Source organism: Amblyomma mixtum, chromosome 2, assembly GCF_055824585.1.
Source record: "Amblyomma mixtum isolate Tamu chromosome 2, ASM5582458v1, whole genome shotgun sequence".
Lineage (NCBI taxonomy): Eukaryota > Metazoa > Arthropoda > Arachnida > Ixodida > Ixodidae > Amblyomma > Amblyomma mixtum.
In genome coordinates this window covers 3,231,014-3,248,543 of record NC_143013.1, presented here as the reverse complement: position 1 = coordinate 3,248,543, position 17,530 = coordinate 3,231,014, and the positions used below count along the sequence as shown (strand labels likewise).

The following is a 17,530-nucleotide window of genomic DNA, read 5'->3' as shown; positions in this document are numbered from 1 at the left end:
AGGCGTCGTTAAATCCACATGCTAACTGAAGAACTACAAAGCACTTTCACATTATTGTTAGCAGATGTTTTGATGGCTCGGAAAGAATACCGACCTGTCATATATAGCTAACGAATTTATATATCCATTCTGGGAGACTTTTCACTTATAACACTCGCGAAAATTCGCGGGGTCATTCCCGGAAACATGGCGAGCATCATCCTTGTCATCACATACCGCGAATGACGGCAAGAATGGCCGACGAGTTCCGACTGTTCTCCACATGACGATTCTCGGCAGCAACGTTGAAAAGCCGGCCATTGGTGTCATTTGCCACCGAACTGTCATCGTATCGGGCCGTCTAATTGCAAATCCAGCAGTCATCAGTAACTTGTCGGGCATAGCTGGGCTCAGAGGTCCAGACATTCGGCCTGACCATAATCATGCTTCAATAAAATGTTTGAATTCCATCCCTTAACAAAAACTTAGCTTAACGGCAAATCGCATTACTGGCCTTTTTTACGAATAGAGCATATAGGCCTAATGCAAGGCGAAGCCTTGAATGTAGCGGTAAAATTAAACGTTACGGCGTGGTTAGTGAATGCAGGAATTGCTGCAAAAAGCTTTCAGTGCCCTTTTTATTGCATGCAGGTGCGGTCGTGCGGAGGATGTTCGCACGAATCGGAAAATTGGTGTGAATAGGCAATGGTGTAGAAGAGGGAGGCATAGTATGAACGATCTTAAACGGGGAGCCTCTAACAAATATGGCGCAAAAGCAAAATGTTTTTTTTTTCTTCAGTCTGAATAAGAGCGGAGGCATTTTGGGGACTGCCGATAATTAATCTCTATTTGATACCACACGTTACTAAATGCAGAGCGAAGAAAAAAGTCACCTGCATGTAAAATTTGCTGCTTTTGGGCTGCCCCTTGACGATACAAACTGCTGTTCAAAAGAGAAGGCCAGGAATAAGAAAGCATACGGGAGAGAGGGCTCATTAAAATCTCTGAATTACTGGGAATACTGCATGCGGCCTTTGTTCCCCCGCTCATGCGAAATGTACATTACCTTTGCGCAGCAACCGGTGAAACATACGGCGGTACAGAGAGACCTAATGAATCAAGGCATCCACGGTCGAACTTTCGACTCACAACTTGCAATAGAGCCTCTATGTTAGCCCTGCCGCGAATTTCTGTCTAGCTTCATTTCAAAGTTTCATTTTGTAGACGCGATGCTCTATTCATCTTGGCTTACATCGTATTTCAGCCTTATTAATTTCTATTGCGACACAGAAGAAAAGTCGTGTCATCAGTATAATTACCGCAGCAGTGTTGTGCATTAAATACTCCGTCTCCCACGCGCATTGATAGAGCAGAAAATAACAATTCAAACAACCTTTGCGGCCGAAAATATCTACTGCTTTTAAATGCCCCTGTACGACTGGCGTATGGGGGAAAGAAGTTACGCAGCCTCATGAATAAGCGCGAAACCCTACCGGCAGTTCTACGAACACTTCAGCGAACCCAAATATAAAATGCTCTAGTGATCTTGTCTTGCTGAGATGCACATCAGAATGCAGACGGTAGGAATGCCTTTTCACTGAAGCCAAATTTCAACATAAATGGTGGAATGCATGCCCTGGGTTTTTCCTTCAGTAGTACAGGTTATACGGGATTCCACCCACTGTCTGGGCATCGCGAAAGAAAAGCTTTGTGTGGGCAGTATGCTATAAGATACACGCTTATAAGCGGAGCCCACACGCTCTATAAAGCGGCGACTCCCATCCTCTCTGTCTGTCTGTCTGTCTGTCTGTCTGTCTGTCTGTCTGTCTGTCTGTCTGTCTGTCTGTCTGTCTGTCTGTCTGTCTGTCTGTCTGTCTGTCTGTCTGTCTGTCTGTCTGTCTGTCTGTCTGTCTGTCTGTCCGTCCGTCCGTCCGTCCGTCCGTCCGTCCGTCCGTCCGTCCGTCCGTCCGTCCGTCCGTCAGAATGCATCTATACCACCTACGAGCATCCAGCCACCATCGTTTAAAGGGCAACTGCAGCACTCCGTCCGTCCGTCCGTCCGTCCGTCCGTCCGTCCGTCCGTCAGAATGCATCTATACCACCTACGAGCATCCAGCCACCATCGTTTAAAGGGCAACTGCAGCACTTTTTTGAAAATTTCGCGATATTCAAGGATTCAAATCTATATAGGCTATAGATAAAGCATGCCAAGTGTTTTTGCACTAGCATACGTATTCGACGACGTATAGCGACGTATTCGACGATTGAAATTTGCGCTTCTCCTCAGTACACCGGAGGAGTGCAAAGAAATTCGGCGTGACGTCAGGGAAGGTATGATTTCAAATTACCGCTGTCGTCAGCCACACCCTGCCCTGACTCGTTAGACGCTGCCAAACAACTCTCGGCAGGGTTTGCCTTCGATGGCGTTGGTTTTTTTTCCTTCAAAGCAAGATTTTGTGCGTTGCAAATGTACCGATACCTTCGATGACATCATCATTCGCCCCCCACTTGGCGTTGTGCGCTGCGGAGAAGCTTGAAGGGCGTCCGGATTTTAATCGGCGATTACTTCACTATTTCAAGTGCTAGCCCAAAAAGACTTCGCGTGCTTTACATGCAAGTTTCACACATTTGACCCTCTTAAGCTCGTTGAATTCTAAAACCTATGCACTTTCCCTTTAAGAACCTGCATTCTCAAAACGCCTTCACCCACCTCCACGCACCCAGACACCTCCAAACGCCTTCACCACACCCCACAACCATCATCATCATCAGCCTGACTACACCCACTGTAGGGCAAAGGCCTCTCCCATGTCTCTCCAATTAACCCTGTCCTTTGTCAGTTGCAGCCACTGTATCCCCGCAAACTTCTTAATCTCATCCGCCCACCTAAACTTTCTGCCGTCCCCTGCTACGTTCGCCTTCTCTTGGAATCCACTCCGTTACCCTTAAGGACCAGCGGTTATCTTGCCTTCGCATTACATGCCCTGCCCAAGCCCATTTCTTCCTCTTGATTTCAACGAAGATGTCATTAACCCGCGTTTGTTCCCTCACCCACTCCGCCCTCTTCCGATCTCTTCACGTTACACCTATCATTTTCCTTTCCATAGCTCGCTGCGTTGTCCTTAACTTAAGCTGAACCGTCTTTGTTAGCCTCCACGTTTCTGCCCCATAGGTGAGTACCGGTAAGATACAGCTGTTGTATACTTTCCTCTTCAGGGATATTGGTAAGCTACATATAGGGAAATTGGTAAGCTACCAGTCATTGATCTGAGAGAACCTGCCATATGCGCTCCACCCCATTCTTATTCTTCTAGTTATTTCCCTCTCATGATCCGGATCTGCGGTCACTACCTGCCCTAAGTAGACATATTCTCTTACTACTTCCAGTACCTCGCTACCAATTGCGAACTGCTGTTCCCTTGCTAGGCTGTTGAACATTACTTTGGTTTTCTGCATGTTAATTTTTAGCCCCACCGTTCTGCTCTGCCTGTCTAACTGATTGATCATGCATTGCAGTTCTTGTCCTGAGTGGCTTAGCAAGGCAATGTTATCAGCGAATCACAATTTACTCAGGTATTCTCCATTAACTCTTATCTCCAACTGTTCCCTTTCCTGTCCCCGGAATACCTCCTGTAAGCAGGCAGTGAAGAGCATTGGCGAGATCGTATCTCCCTCCCTGACACCTTTCCGTATTGGAATTTTATTGCTGACTTTATAGAGAACTATAGTAGCTGTGCAATCGTTATAAATATCTTCCAATATTTTCACATAACACTCTTAACATAACACAACCATGGTGAAAGCTCTAATTCAAGAACACCAAACGGGTCGCCTAGCAGCTGACACAAAAACAGAAGGCAAATTGTAATGCTAACGCGTCCTCCACCGCATGAATTTTATTGATCGTCTGCGGCTTCTTTTCTATCTCTGCATGGAACAAGCATGGAGCTTGGAAAAACATTGTTTACGAATTAGCTGGGATTCTGTCGACGGCTCGAACCGCGGTACCGCCGTCAGGCAATATTGTTCGTTTCGGCACAGTTTGTGAAAACAAGTGAAAATGCTTAGCTTTCATAATTCACTGCGTGTTTTCCCCGTCACGCACATGCTTCGTTAAGCTTTCATCGGGCAGGAAACTAGCGCTAGCTGTCGAAGATAATGGTGTTTATTTTGTCGCTATATCTTTTGAGGCTTTCATTTTTTCGGACGTTTTAGGCAGGTTCCACTGTGTTTGAGGCGCGACCTTGTAAATACTGTTGGGAACGGGGCCACACACCCACCGCTGGAACCAGTGTTAAAGATGGGGCTTCTATCCCACCGCTGGAACCAGAGTTGAAGACGGAGGGGTCCTGGAGATGACTAACTCGTTTAGCCCGCAGGTACCGGCTCCGAATGACGATGTCGGACTGCGTTATCGAGGAAACTGTACAGAAGGGTTTATTCTACATATTTACAGATGAGAATCGAATTGAATGCAATGCAATAATGCTCCGATCACACAACAACATCCCGTTAAATACGGTTCGCGTTCCCTAGATCCCTGACTGGGGAACTTGGTTCGAATAACGTTGTCCAATCGGATGGGCCATTGATGACGCTGGCGGTACCACCCACGGCACGGGGCGGTGCTGAAGCTCTCTCGCTCTCTCACAGCTCGGGGGATGAGAAGGGGAAGACAGTCATCAAACACAGATGCGTCACCTTGACCACTGCTGCAAGTTTTCTGTACGTTGCCTCCGTGGGAAAGCAGAATCCCGCAGTCTCCTCGCAGGTGGTTGAACCTTCTCGAACTCCCCCGCCGGATGGCCGAAGCACGAGACCCCTTCGACACAGCGTCTTTCAATTAGCAGCCTCGCTCAGCGTGACCTTGCGTAGCACCATCCAGTCCGGTGACCCGAAGGCTGACTCGGCCAACGTATACCGCTGCTTCCGCCGTGCTGCTGCTGTGCCAAGTTCTCGCCGCATCTTTGCCTAACGACGACACTCGTTTGACAGTAATTTCACCCAGGCCCGTGGGAGACGGCCTCCTTCGATCGGTTCGGAGGATCGGTGATTTGGAGTGCAACAGCCCCGGCCGTCGTCGTCTATGCTTCTGCCGCCGGCGCCAGGCCTCGTCATATCCCTTGCTTTGCGATGAGACACACCCGGCTCTCAGGACCACGTTGTCCACTCTTAACAATACGCAATGCACGAACGAATGCGAATTTTTTAAAAGCGGCTTATGTCCGAAGTTGGTTGTTATTACAACTTGCATTTACCTCCTTTCTCTGTTTAATTATTTATTTATTTTTACATATTTCAGTCTCCCGCAAGGCTATGGCACGAAAGGATAAAAATAGACAAACAAATTAGAATACACGCTTATGAGACGGTATCAAAGCACAAGGAAACAAATATTTGCGAAATTTTCCCGTTTGCTTCGACCGTTTTTTAGCTATTTTCTAGACAGATTAGAGGCGGGAATGGATAAAACTCTGGAGCTTCATGAAATGGATGTGGCAGCAGTGAACGAAAATGCAAGCGTTACGGAAAGGTATAAGCTATAATTTGTTATTTATTTATTTATTATTTATTTATTTAGAGCATACTGCAGGCCCAGTGAAGTGCCCTGGCCGGAGGGGCACAATAATCACAATACAAAAAGTACAAAATAAAAGTACAAGGCAAGTCATGAAACAAAAACAATTCAATGAACGGCATGTTCAATGGCATCAATGTCAACTATTGACGATGGTGGTAGCTGATTCCACTCGGTAATGGTGCGGGGGAAAAAAAAATGAATATGTTAGTTTTGGCAAAGTAAGGTTTTAAAGATTCAGTGTGCCTGTTTCTTGTTGACCTGGACGTTATCGGTTGGAGATACAAATCGGGAGCCATCGACAGTTTGTTATTTTTCAATAGAAAGAGAAATCCTAACCTTAGTATTCTACGCCGAGCTTCAAGGGACTGCATATTATGTTGAAGCAACAGAGCAGATGGTGAGTCAGTGGTACGATATTTAGAAAATATAAACCGAGCCGCTTTGCGCTGAATTCTTTCAAGGGCATTAATGTTAGTCTTTGTGTGAGGATCCCAAACAGTGCATGCATACTCAAGTTTTGGCCTAATCATGGTGCAATATGCCAATTGCTTAACGTTAGGGGGAGCTTGTTTTAACTTGTGCCTAAGAAAACAGAGATTGCGAAACGAAGAAGAGCATACGGTTTCAATATGTTTATTCCAACTAAAATTATTTGTTAGTGTTACTCCTAGGTACTTGTATTCTATGACTTCTGAAAGGTGCCGGGTGGGAAGATTATATGAAAAGGAATAACTGTTTCTTTTATTAGTGATTCGCATAAATACTGTCTTGGTGAGTTATGGGATTATTCGCAAAAAGGCTTGTTTGTTTTGGTTGAGGAAATGGGACTGTAAGCGTTTGCAACAAAAATAGCTAGATAAAAGTAGGAACGCTCCAATGGTACGAAGTTCTGGTGTGCTATCAGCGTGAAATGAACCGCGAACAAGACGGTTGAAATGGAATCAGCGCTCAGTGGAACTGTTATTAGGCCCTTCGTGTATTTCATGTTGACTAAATATCTTTGTTTCGGCAGTAGATTTCTTTTGTTCTCGTTTTGGGTTTACGTTGATACATATCGTTTGAAAGGTGGCGTTGATGAGTGAAATAATTCTTTGTTAAGAGTGACACTATGGCTTCTAATGAGTTAGCTTTCCTCGCGGAGAGCTACAGCTAACTAAACCGTTAATAACTGAAATAAGAAGACACAGAAGGCACCTAGGTGAAAAACTAATAACAGCCTCGGATATCACAAAAGCTGACGCGCACTGCCATGATATTTCTAGAGTAAACTGTTTGCGTCTTGCGGGGCTAACAATAGAATAAGGCGTGGGTGCCGGTGGCCTTGATTCCAAGAGGATGAAAAAAAAAGGAATAGACAACGTCGCTGCTATAGGACGAGAACTCAAGCTCTGTCCATGGGTAGTGTCACCGCGGAGCTGGAGTTTTCAACAACAGATATAGAGTTTAAAAGAAAAGAACATAAAAATAGCATCGGTTAAACGGTGCGCGCTCGGAGAAGCGGCCGTCGGTGCGGGGTCGCGCCATCAGATCGGGCTCATATTTCTAAAGAAGCCATTTACGGCACACCAATTTATAAACCCGCCATGGATGTCAATATTAAAAAAAAAATATGGCTTATCTGGAGTCTAATTGCTTTAGTCGGTATGAACGCAAACGATGCAGAAAGGGCGAAACAGGCTGGCAACTGCATCAAGACGTATTTAATTGGCACCAGCTCTGCGAGAATGTATACAGGAAAGCTCTCTTAAAGGGCAAGATCACTAATTTTGGAACATTGTGGGTCAATGATACAACTGTATTCCTTCAGATCCTCTAGCAGCAAACCGTCTTCTCTCTCCACGACAAAGCTCCGCGAGAAATGTTTTTCAGAATGCTGAGCGAAGCAATTCTACAGCGGTAGTAGCAACAAACTAAAACGTAATATCGGCTGCGTGGGCAGAAGAGATGCTTCGCGCCCCTCAGGGCTAACACCAAAAACATTACTGTAAACACACTCGTATGAGCGTTTAAAATCTAAAAAAGGAGATGTCCTTTTCCAGAAAATGCTTAAAGCAACTGAACAGAAGCCAAAGCTTTTTGTTCCGCAAGAGAAGAGCTGGTACAAAAGTGCTGGTAATGGTGGTCATGTTGCAAGCTCAGTCCTTTCTCTAAAAATTACCTTGACGGAAGAAAACGGCAAACTTTAAAATAGATTGCGGTAGAAATAGAATCTCACGGTGACGATAAACTGAACGGAAATGATCAGGGCAGCGAGGAGAGCACTCAGTAAAGAATGTATTTAAAGTTTCTCAGCCTCGAGAAAGCCCAGGACTTGTTCGCCGAATTCGGTACATAGAAAAGTAAAGGGAGGAATCATGAGTGCGGAAAAAAATATTTGAACTAGCCAAGCAAACGAGGGCTAGTGAACAGCCAGCTCATGACCTCGAAATGACAACAAAAAAAAATCGCCGCAAGTAGGTAGCCGTTGCCTGACATAGAGGGTGGGAAGCATGTCGTCGGAAGGCGACCGACTGTCAACATGAGATTCTCCCAAAATGTTTATTAAATCCCGAAGCACTCAGTTCTAAAGAAAATGCATGGGCAGAGGGAACGGCCACGCGCTTTCGTGTATAGTGCCGAGAAAGCAGGGGAGGCAATAATCTCGCCAAAACAGCTATGCGTCATTGTACGAGGTTAGCAACAACAATACGCCATGTTCCTGCTCCTGCTTTGTAATGCAAAATATGTAGGCTTTTATTTGACGAAATTGGACAAGGCAGAGCAATGGCCCCATCAAGACTGACTGAATCACTTTCTTAAGCAACGCCTGATTCCTTACGGCCCCTTCACCGAACGCTCTAATGCAGCAAAGTAGTTATGTCCAGTACGGTAGCTGAAATCAGTTGGGTCGGAGGAACCGAGCTAATTATTACTGCAGCTGCGGCCATCGTGACATGCACAGCGTACGTGCTATGCTTTACAGGGAGTTCTGAGAAACACTCGCGCACATGCTGGTGGTTGGCCCAAAATTGTTTCCGGCGAATCTAATTTTAGCAGTACTCATAAGGTTGCCGTTTATGGAAAACAAGGGGTGCCTTTTCGCAGTAATGTTTCGTAACATACTGCTCAGGTCCGGTTTCTCTGAAATACCGTCGTTCTGATGGATATTGTTAGTTTCGAAGGACAGCTTAAACAAAAGGTCCATGTGTTGAGAAGTTATTATCTTTCCTTCCGTGTTTCTTCCATGGCGCAGTCAGATGGTGTGAACTGCAACGACTCCTCTCCTGTGGCGTGTAGTCAGGCGCACGCGTTGTAGCCAAACTTTTTCGAGCTGATTTTTTTCGGCCTAGTCAGCTGGCCTAGTTCGCCGAGCTACATGTTTACCGCATCGAAGCGCGGCGTGAATCGTCACGTCAGGCCTAATGCGAATAAAAGTAAAAAAGGGCAGCTGTTTTTTCGCTACGGCTTTAAGCAGAGAAAGAAGTTCTGTGACATGATCAGATAAGGCAGTGGGATGGAGGCTGTCACTTATGTGGCTGCGCGAACCCTTTGGTTGCTTGGCCGTATTTTAATTAGTGAACTGTCGTCCTAAAACAATTTTTCGTCCAGTGGTGATCTGAGGCTGTAGCGCTGACAGTGGTCTCAGAGGTGTTGTTTCGGTGATCCAGAATGGCATCACGCTAGCATGTTGCAAAGCTGCACGCTATCTTCGAAGCCTTGATTCATGATTGCACTGAGTTTGAATGATGGCCTAAGACAAACCAAATCGACCTGTCGTCATTACTGAGCGGCTTTGGTTTTCGGCTGCTGATGCAAAAATAGCTGCTTCGACTCCAGCTAAGGCGGTCGCATTTCAGTGCAAGCGAAGTACAAAAACGCCCTTGTGATGAGCTACGCCATCGTACGTTCAAGAAATCCAGACGGTCCATTCATAGTTGTACCAGAGTCCTCCACTGCGGCGTACCTGAAAGCTCATGTATATGCTGCGCTGACAGCAACGCTTGTCATTACCTTGCTTATTTATATTTTTAACTTCATTCGAGGAACCACAGCCCAGGCAGAAAAAGCCTTGGCCTACCAAAAACAAGTATGCTTCGCTACCTATTCGTTCGCAAAAGTCCGCTCCATTCCGCGTAACGTTCTTACCATTGCTCCTCGTTTAGAGCCTTCTATGACTTCACCACTCTTTTTGCGACCACTTTCTTGATATTTTGCTCTCGTTTACTTTGCTTCTAACCGATGATAATCGTACTCCATGTGTCTCTCCATTTGCTGCATTATTAGCCACACTGCTCTTCCAGTACAACTGGCATCTCAATTTGCTGTTCACACCTCTCCCCCATTACGCGTTTCAGCATAGTTGCTCTCTTTCAGCAGCGTTTCCAGCACCTCCAGGTCTCGCGCTGTCGGCTAGTATTCTGTGCCGTACCTTCTTGCGTTGTGCAACGTTAGTGCTGGCCTACACTGCTTTTGTTTATAATCCCTTGCGGGTTTCGTCGTCGTCTTTTCTGTTCGTTTGAGGCATGTTTTCATTCTTTAGCATTGTTAATCACCTAGCATGACTCTGTCGTGGCAAAAATTACGGTGACAACCAGTAACTCGGCCCTTAATCATGTCCTTGTTTTCTTGCATTACGCTAGAAATTATGTGCAGCATTATGTTGCACAGCACTTGGCAGTTCTCAGTAGGCACCTAGACGCACACGGTACTTTGAGACTTCGTTTATTTAAAGCCGATGAGGGTGCGACCAGCGTCGACCGAGGCAGGAGCCGAACTGGCCGCCCGAAGAAAGGAGGGAGCTGAGAAGCGTCCACGGGAGGGAGTGGCTTCCCAGAACAGGAGGAGGGTGCGGGGGCGCACCGTGGGGGGGCATCTGGTGACAGCGTGCGACGAGGGGCAATGTCGTTAGGAGGAGGATTGAGTGGTCGTTAGGAGGAGGATGCGAGTGGTCGTTAGGAGGAGGATGCGAACTGTCGTTAGGAGGAGGACGCGGGGGCGCACACACACAAAAGCAATAAGGGGACACAACACTTCCTTCCCCCTTAGAAAGTTGCCTGGTATCGTGCAGGGAGTCGGCGCTCACGCGTGGATGCGCGCTGGCTTTGTGCGCTCGGGGGAGAAACACTTGTAGGCTGGCTGTTGTTCGCTGTGTCTCCTGGGTCTGTCCTGGGCGAAGTCTCTTCTTCCGGGAAGAGGTGCCAGGCTATGTGGGAAAATGGTGCACGTGCTCTCTCCGCTGGCGGACAGCTCTCAGACGGCGTCGTAAATCTACGCAGCTGGTTGAGATGTCGGCGTGCTACTGTGCCATGTATGTTGACGAGCCAAGAGCGCAGGCCTATGCGTCTGACAATTGTAGCTTCCTCCCAGCGTGGCTTTTTCAGAAACTGTCGGGCGAGGACGCGCTGCCCCTCATTAAGCGTGCCGCAGCGCGGAATTGCTTTTTCTTCCCGGAACGTCTCTGCCTTTGGCTCGGGGAGGATGGCTGTGAGCTGGGTTCGCATTTCACGCTCGAACATCATTTTCGAGGGGGTCTCGCCTGTTGTGCTCTGAACCGTCGTGTGCTGCTTGAAGAGAAAGCGCGCAAGGCGGCGCTGCAGCGAGCCTGTCTGATCTCTTTCAAGGGCGCGTTTTAGCTCGGCTACGTAGCGCTCGGCTTGTCCGTTTGTCGCTGGGTGGTAGGGGGCCGATGTAACTGATGAGATCCCGTTGTCGCGATAAAACTTGAGGATCTCCGCAGACACAAACGGTGTTCCGTTGTCCGACACTACCTTGCGCGGCAGGCCGAACGTTGCAAATAGTGATCGGAGGTTGTCAATGACTGCTGCCGAAGAGGTCTGTCCCATTTGCCTTATCTCAAGCCACTTTGTGTAGGCATCTACGACCACAAGGAAAGTGCAGCCCTCAATTGGTCCTGCAAAATCAATGTGCAGTGTGTGCCATGGTGTGTCTGGCTTTTCCCATTCTGGGACAGGAGCTTTCGGCGGGGCGCTCCGGCTGCTCTGGCAAGGCTTGCATTCTCGCACCACTGTTTCGATGTCGTTGTCAATTCCAGGCCACCACATGTAGCTTCTGGCACACTTTTTCATTGCAACGATGCCCCGATGTCCGGCGTGGATGAGAGACATAGCTTGTGCGCGTAGTTCTCTCGGCATCACAACTCGGGACCCAAATATGATGCAGCCGCGATGGGTGCTCAACTCTGTAGCTCGCCTGCGGTAAGCGTCGAAGTTGTCCCCTTTGAGTTTATGCACGTTGCCTTGTTGAACAGCTGTGTAAACTAGCCGGAGAGCTGCGCACTTCTGCGTAGATGCTGCAACTGTGCCTGCTGTAAGCGGAGGTTCTGGCAGTGCTTCGAACATCAGAACGTCTCCTGGTGGAAATGGTTCGTCAACAGTTGCGTCTAGTGGCAGACGGCTTAGCGCATCGGCGTTTTGATGTTTACTCCCATTGCGGTAGACCAGAGCGTAGTCGTACGCTGAGAGTTTGATGCACCAACGTGTCATTCGCGGAGACAAAGTTGGTGGCATAGGCCTTTGTGGTCCCAGAATGCCCAATAGCGGTCGGTGATCGGTTATAAAGGTCACCTTCCGGCCGGCAATGTACTGGTGAAAATGTGTCGCCGCGTAGACGATGGCTAGCCCTTCTTTGTCAAGTTGCGCGTAGTTGCGTTCTGCTTGCGACAACGTACGTGAGGCGAAGGCGATGGGAGCTTCCCTTCCTTGCTCGTCAGTTTGCGATAGAACCGCGCCGACTCCGTACGGTGATGCGTCGCAAGCCAAAAGCAGAGGCTTCCTTTCGTCGTAGTGGCGGAGGACTGTACATCTTCGAATCAGGTCTTTCAGGGCATCGAATGACTGCTGATGGCGTGGCGACCATGTCCATGTCACATCTTTCCGAAGGAGTTGGTATAAGTCGTTGGCCACGGTAGCTCTTTGTTCCAAGAACCGGTCGTAGAACGTCAAGAGTCCGAGAAAAGCCTGTAGCTCCTGCTTGTTTGTTGGAGCTCGTGCTTCTGTGATCGCTCGCACTTTGTCCTCGGTAGGGTGAATGCCTTCCGCATCAATTCGGTGTCCCAGAAATTGCACCTCTGGCACCGCAAAACAGCACTTCGATTTGCTTATGCACAAATTAGCGTTTGCTAGCCTTTCGAGAACGAGCTCTAGGCGCACTGCATGCTCTTCAGTGGAAGTGCCACTGATGATGACATCGTCAAGGTAGACACAAACTCCTGGGATGCCCTGAAGCACTGTCTCCATGAATTTTTGAAATATGGCCGGGGCTGCAGCTACGCCAAAAGGCAGTCGCTTGACTTTGTACAAGCCTTTCAGTGTGTTAATTGCCAATAATTCAGCAGTTGACTCGCTCACCTTCAGCTGCTGATACGCCTGGGTGAGGTCCAATGTGCTGAAGACTCTTGCGCCACGCAGTACACTGAATACTTCTTCAGGTGTCGGTAGCGGGTAAGAGGACGCTTTAGTCGCAAGATTGACGGTGCTCCGGTAGTCTCCGCAGAGGCGTATGGTTCCGTTCTTCTTGCGAACTACGACAAGTGGTGTGGCCCATTCTGAATGCTGCGTCGGCTCGATGACACCTTGCTGCTCCAGTTTGTCCAACTCTTTTTCAACTGAATCTCGGAGAGCAAACGGCACCGGCCTGGCCTTCAGAAATTTGGGTTGCGCGTTGTCCAACAACTCCAGTGTGACCGGGGGCCCTTCGTTTCCTGGAATCTCTTCCGAGAATACTCTTTCGTATTTCTCTTGCAGTTGCTCAACCATGTTCTGGCTCGGCGTCTGGTGTATGCCGCATATCATCACGCCTAGTGGAGAAAACCAGTTTCTCCCTAGAAGGCTTGATCCTGTGCCCTTCACAACAAGCAGAGGTAGCGTATGGGTCTGGCCGTTGTAGTTAACCTGCACGTTGGCAGAGCCCAATAGTGGCAGATTCTGTCCTGACCACGTTCGCAGGTGCGTGTCGTCTTGTTGCAGGGCGGGTGCGTCAGATGGCCATGAAGTTCGGAACGTGTCCTCACTGATCAGAGTACAGGCTGCGCCGGAGTCCACCTCGAACTTAATCAGCTGGTGATGTACGCTTACTTCTGTAAAAATCTTCGGTCGCGTGCCGAGATTCATGGTGTTCAGGTCGTACAACACAGATGGTGTTGCTGATGTTGTTCCATGGAGATCAGATAGCGGCGTATTCTCTGAGGCGTTGACGCTGTGATTAGGCTGGGAAGGTGACTTTATCTTGGCAAGTCTCCGTTTCGTAATGCATGCTCTTTCGATATGCCCTCGCTTGTGGCAAAAATTACACGTGGCTGACTGGAATCGACATCCCTGGGGGTTGTGTTGGTCGTCACACCGCCAGCAGCGTTGTGCCTTTTTGACCGATTTTACAACAACAGAAGGCTTGCGCACCTGGTTGCTTGTCTGGTGTACCGGCTCGGTGTTCCGGCGAATCCCTCTCTGCTGGTGACCGGCGCTCTCCGCTCGAACGGCGATGTCGTAAGCTTTGCTGAATGTGAGGTCCTTCTCAGCGAACAGGCGCTGCTGCAGTGACTCGTCACTCAGTCCGCACACAAATCTGTCGCGTAACATCACGTCCAAGGGAAGCATGGTGGTGTTAGCAGAAGAAGCTGCGTCTCCCTCCTGCCCGGTAGCTGTTGTCGACAGCGTTCCAAAATTGCAGTCGGCAGCGAGCTTCTTGAGCGCGGCTACGTAGGCGCTCACAGTTTCTCCTCCCAGTTGATCTCGTCGTTGGAAGCGAGCCCGGCTGTAGACCTCGGATGGCCTTGGGTCGTAGTGCTTTTGCAGCGCTTTTACGATGTCGTCGTAAGACACTGCCGCTGGTGTGCTTGGCTGAATAAGGGCGCAGACAGTATCGTAGGTCTGCTCCCCGCACAGCGTCAGCAGGTTGGCCCTCTTCAAGGCTGGGTCTGTGATGTTGTTAGCTTCAAAGTAGAACTGAAGGCGTCCAACCCACGATGACCACGATGAGCCGTTGAACTCTGGTATCTGATTGGGAAACCCTCGCGTAGCCATGGCTTGTCAATAGCGTTGCGTAGCGCGGGTCGAATCCACTTTCTCGTCGCCACTGTCGTGTCCGGTCGCTGTGTTGAATGCAGCGAAAGACGCACACGGTACTTTGAGACTTCGTTTATTTAAAGCCGATGAGGGTGCGACCAGCGTCGACCGAGGCAGGAGCCGAACTGGCCGCCCGAAGAAAGGAGGGAGCTGAGAAGCGTCCACGGGAGGGAGTGGCTTCCCAGAACAGGAGGAGGGTGCGGGGGCGCACCGTGGGGGGGCATCTGGTGACAGCGTGCGACGAGGGGCAATGTCGTTAGGAGGAGGATTGAGTGGTCGTTAGGAGGAGGATGCGAGTGGTCGTTAGGAGGAGGATGCGAACTGTCGTTAGGAGGAGGACGCGGGGGCGCACACACACAAAAGCAATAAGGGGACACAACAGCACCTAAGCTAATCCACGCCATGTCGTAAACAACAGGAGTTTTGGGAGAACAATAGAGAAACTTTGCCCAGTCATAGATGATATATGTATTTGCATTGTTCGGAGTTGTAAGGAAAGTTTCACTCTGGACTAAAGTAAAGCGGTGAACTTCGCCTGTAGTTATTCCATGATTTCTTGTTGAGGATGACATTTACTACCAAAAGGCTTTCTTCTTCTAGCAACCTCTTTGCCAATTAGGAAAGAGGTAGCAGCGCTTAACTGGCTCGAAGCAGAGCACCAGCTTCGGCTTCGGGAGGTGGTGGGTTCGTCTCCCCGCTGCCGGCCAGTTACCTGCCGGTTTCCTGAAATAGGTACAGGCTATGGCCCGGCCTGCTGCTCGGCTTCTTAGGGTGCAAGGCTTGGGAAAGGAGCCAGCACCTTTAAATCACACTGCTGTGGACCTTAACAGGCATATAAAAAGAGAAAGTGACGAGTGACGACAGAAAAATAATATGATGCTATGATTTGCAATACAAAAGTTTTCAGGCAATGCTTTTAGATAACCTTTCCCCGAACGAGGTGTCCCAGTGATTTGAAGCAGATCGGTTCAATGTTGCACAGCCCCTCTTTTTTTTTTTTTGTATGCACCTAGAGGAATAGCGGACGTGTGAAGTCGTGTGGGTAATATATGTGCGCCCATTCCCTGTGTGCGTGTCACGCGGAAGAGAGTGAGAGAGAGAGAGAGAGAGAAACTCAATCAGTGGCACGACAAAGAAGTTAGCAGGTGCTGAAAGACAGTGGCGCTAGAACAGGCTGTTCTGTTCTTGCTGCCTCGTTGGCCACGCCTTACACATCCACAGGGAGGTCTGGGTAAAAATAATGGTAAAAATAAGGTGGTCGAAATTTCCGGAGCCCTTCACTAGTGTTCCTCATAGCCTGAGTCCCTTTGGGACGTTAAACCCCCATAAAAAAGGTGCCCCATGTATATTTCTGTATTCCCAGACCTTATACTATCTCTTATACTGTAATCTATTACTATAATCTTGCGCTTACCATCATTCCATCGCACGGCCACAGTGAGGTTTTGAGACATGAAACGCCACACAAATTTCCCGTGAGTAACATTCGTCGTTCATTGCAACTATTTCTTATGTGACTAATTTCGTAACTGATTTGCGTGCTTCAAGATGCGCGTAACAACGAGTTCGGTGTTAAAATATCAAGCTTCCAGACTTAATTGGTGTTCTGGCACGGAGAATGACAGCGGTAGTCATGCCGGTTTCCACGTCTCATATAGAAGCTCTCATTGCCAGGTCTGTCTTTATTACGCAACTCTTTACATCTGGTCAAACGTTCTATATAACAACCCCTCTACTTTGTTATGTTCGGTCCTGCGGAGAACATATGGAACTACACGGACTATACGGGAATGCTATCTCAGGAGTTGAAATGCAGATTGAATTGATATGACGTCATAGCCTTTATACGGCAACCATGTGGAATGCTGGATATCCATATATCTTTCACATTATACAAATTTTCTAATTCAATTAATTTATATAGTACGCGGTTCGTACCAAACGTTTCAGTAACGATGACACATTCTCTAAAACACATAATCTCTAGTACGGGTTTCAACTTCATGAATAGCAGACACCATGCCTATGTGACTGGGCTGGGACAGCATAATTTGCACAACAACGCAAGGTGCATTCTCGAAAGCACTTAGATGTGACGCTTTTACTTGTCGTTCCAGGTAAGGCAGTCCTTGAAGCGTTCGAATAATGAAAAAGTGATTCCGATAAATTTCGGCGTAGGTAAAACATGTGAGGTCGACAAAAAGAGCAAAAAATCTTTCGAAAAAGAGGCTACTCCGATGTTATGTTGGACTAGCGCAACTACACACTTGATGCATGGAAGGAAACAAACATTTATTTTGACCAAGGAAAGTGTATACGGATTTTTTTATTTGCGATATGAATGAGCGCGAACTTTTTTCCTGAATGATAATCGATTAGAAAGCAGAAGAGACAACCGCATGCCGCTGGTCGGATCTGAACGCGCGCAATCCGCGCGTTTCATGCGCTGCTTTATGAACATGAGCTACGACGGCGGCCGGCCAACGTTATAATAAGGAGTGTATTTATGTTGCATGTAGCCTCACCATTAGAATGTTGACGAACGCCACCTCGACCATAGTGGCGGACGTGGAACGCCCTCAATACATCTAGCGCCTGGTTAGTCGCATCGACTGAGACGTTTATGGCAATCACGAGAAATGCCAGGTACTTGTTCACATCTGTTTGTTGTCGAAGTTCTTGAATTAACTGCGTTGCTTCAGGAACGACTTCTACCTGCCAGGCAACGAAAGACTACCACGCCTCAGCAGCGGGCCCACTAATGAGTTGTTGGGTGGTCTCACTAAATGCGCGTTATACTCGTCCAAAACATTTCACGATAGGTCGACTCTGCGTAGCTCATTTCATTTAGCACCATAATTAGTGGGTGCCCCTCCTGGAAATCGTTCGATTGCTTGATTGCCTAACGCAA

The 17,530-nt window shown here is 48.2% G+C and overlaps 1 protein-coding gene across 1 annotated transcript in view; it reads right to left on the bottom strand.

The window, feature by feature from the left end:
* LOC149358247 (uncharacterized) overlaps nucleotides 1-17,328 on the bottom strand; it is a 44,815-nt gene extending 27,487 nt beyond the window's left edge. The window contains exon 1 of the mRNA XM_089567532.1: nucleotides 17,270-17,328. The gene's annotated coding sequence lies outside the window, so the exon portion shown is untranslated. The remainder of the gene's footprint in view (nucleotides 1-17,269) is intronic.
* Between the last annotated feature and the right edge of the window lie 202 nt (nucleotides 17,329-17,530).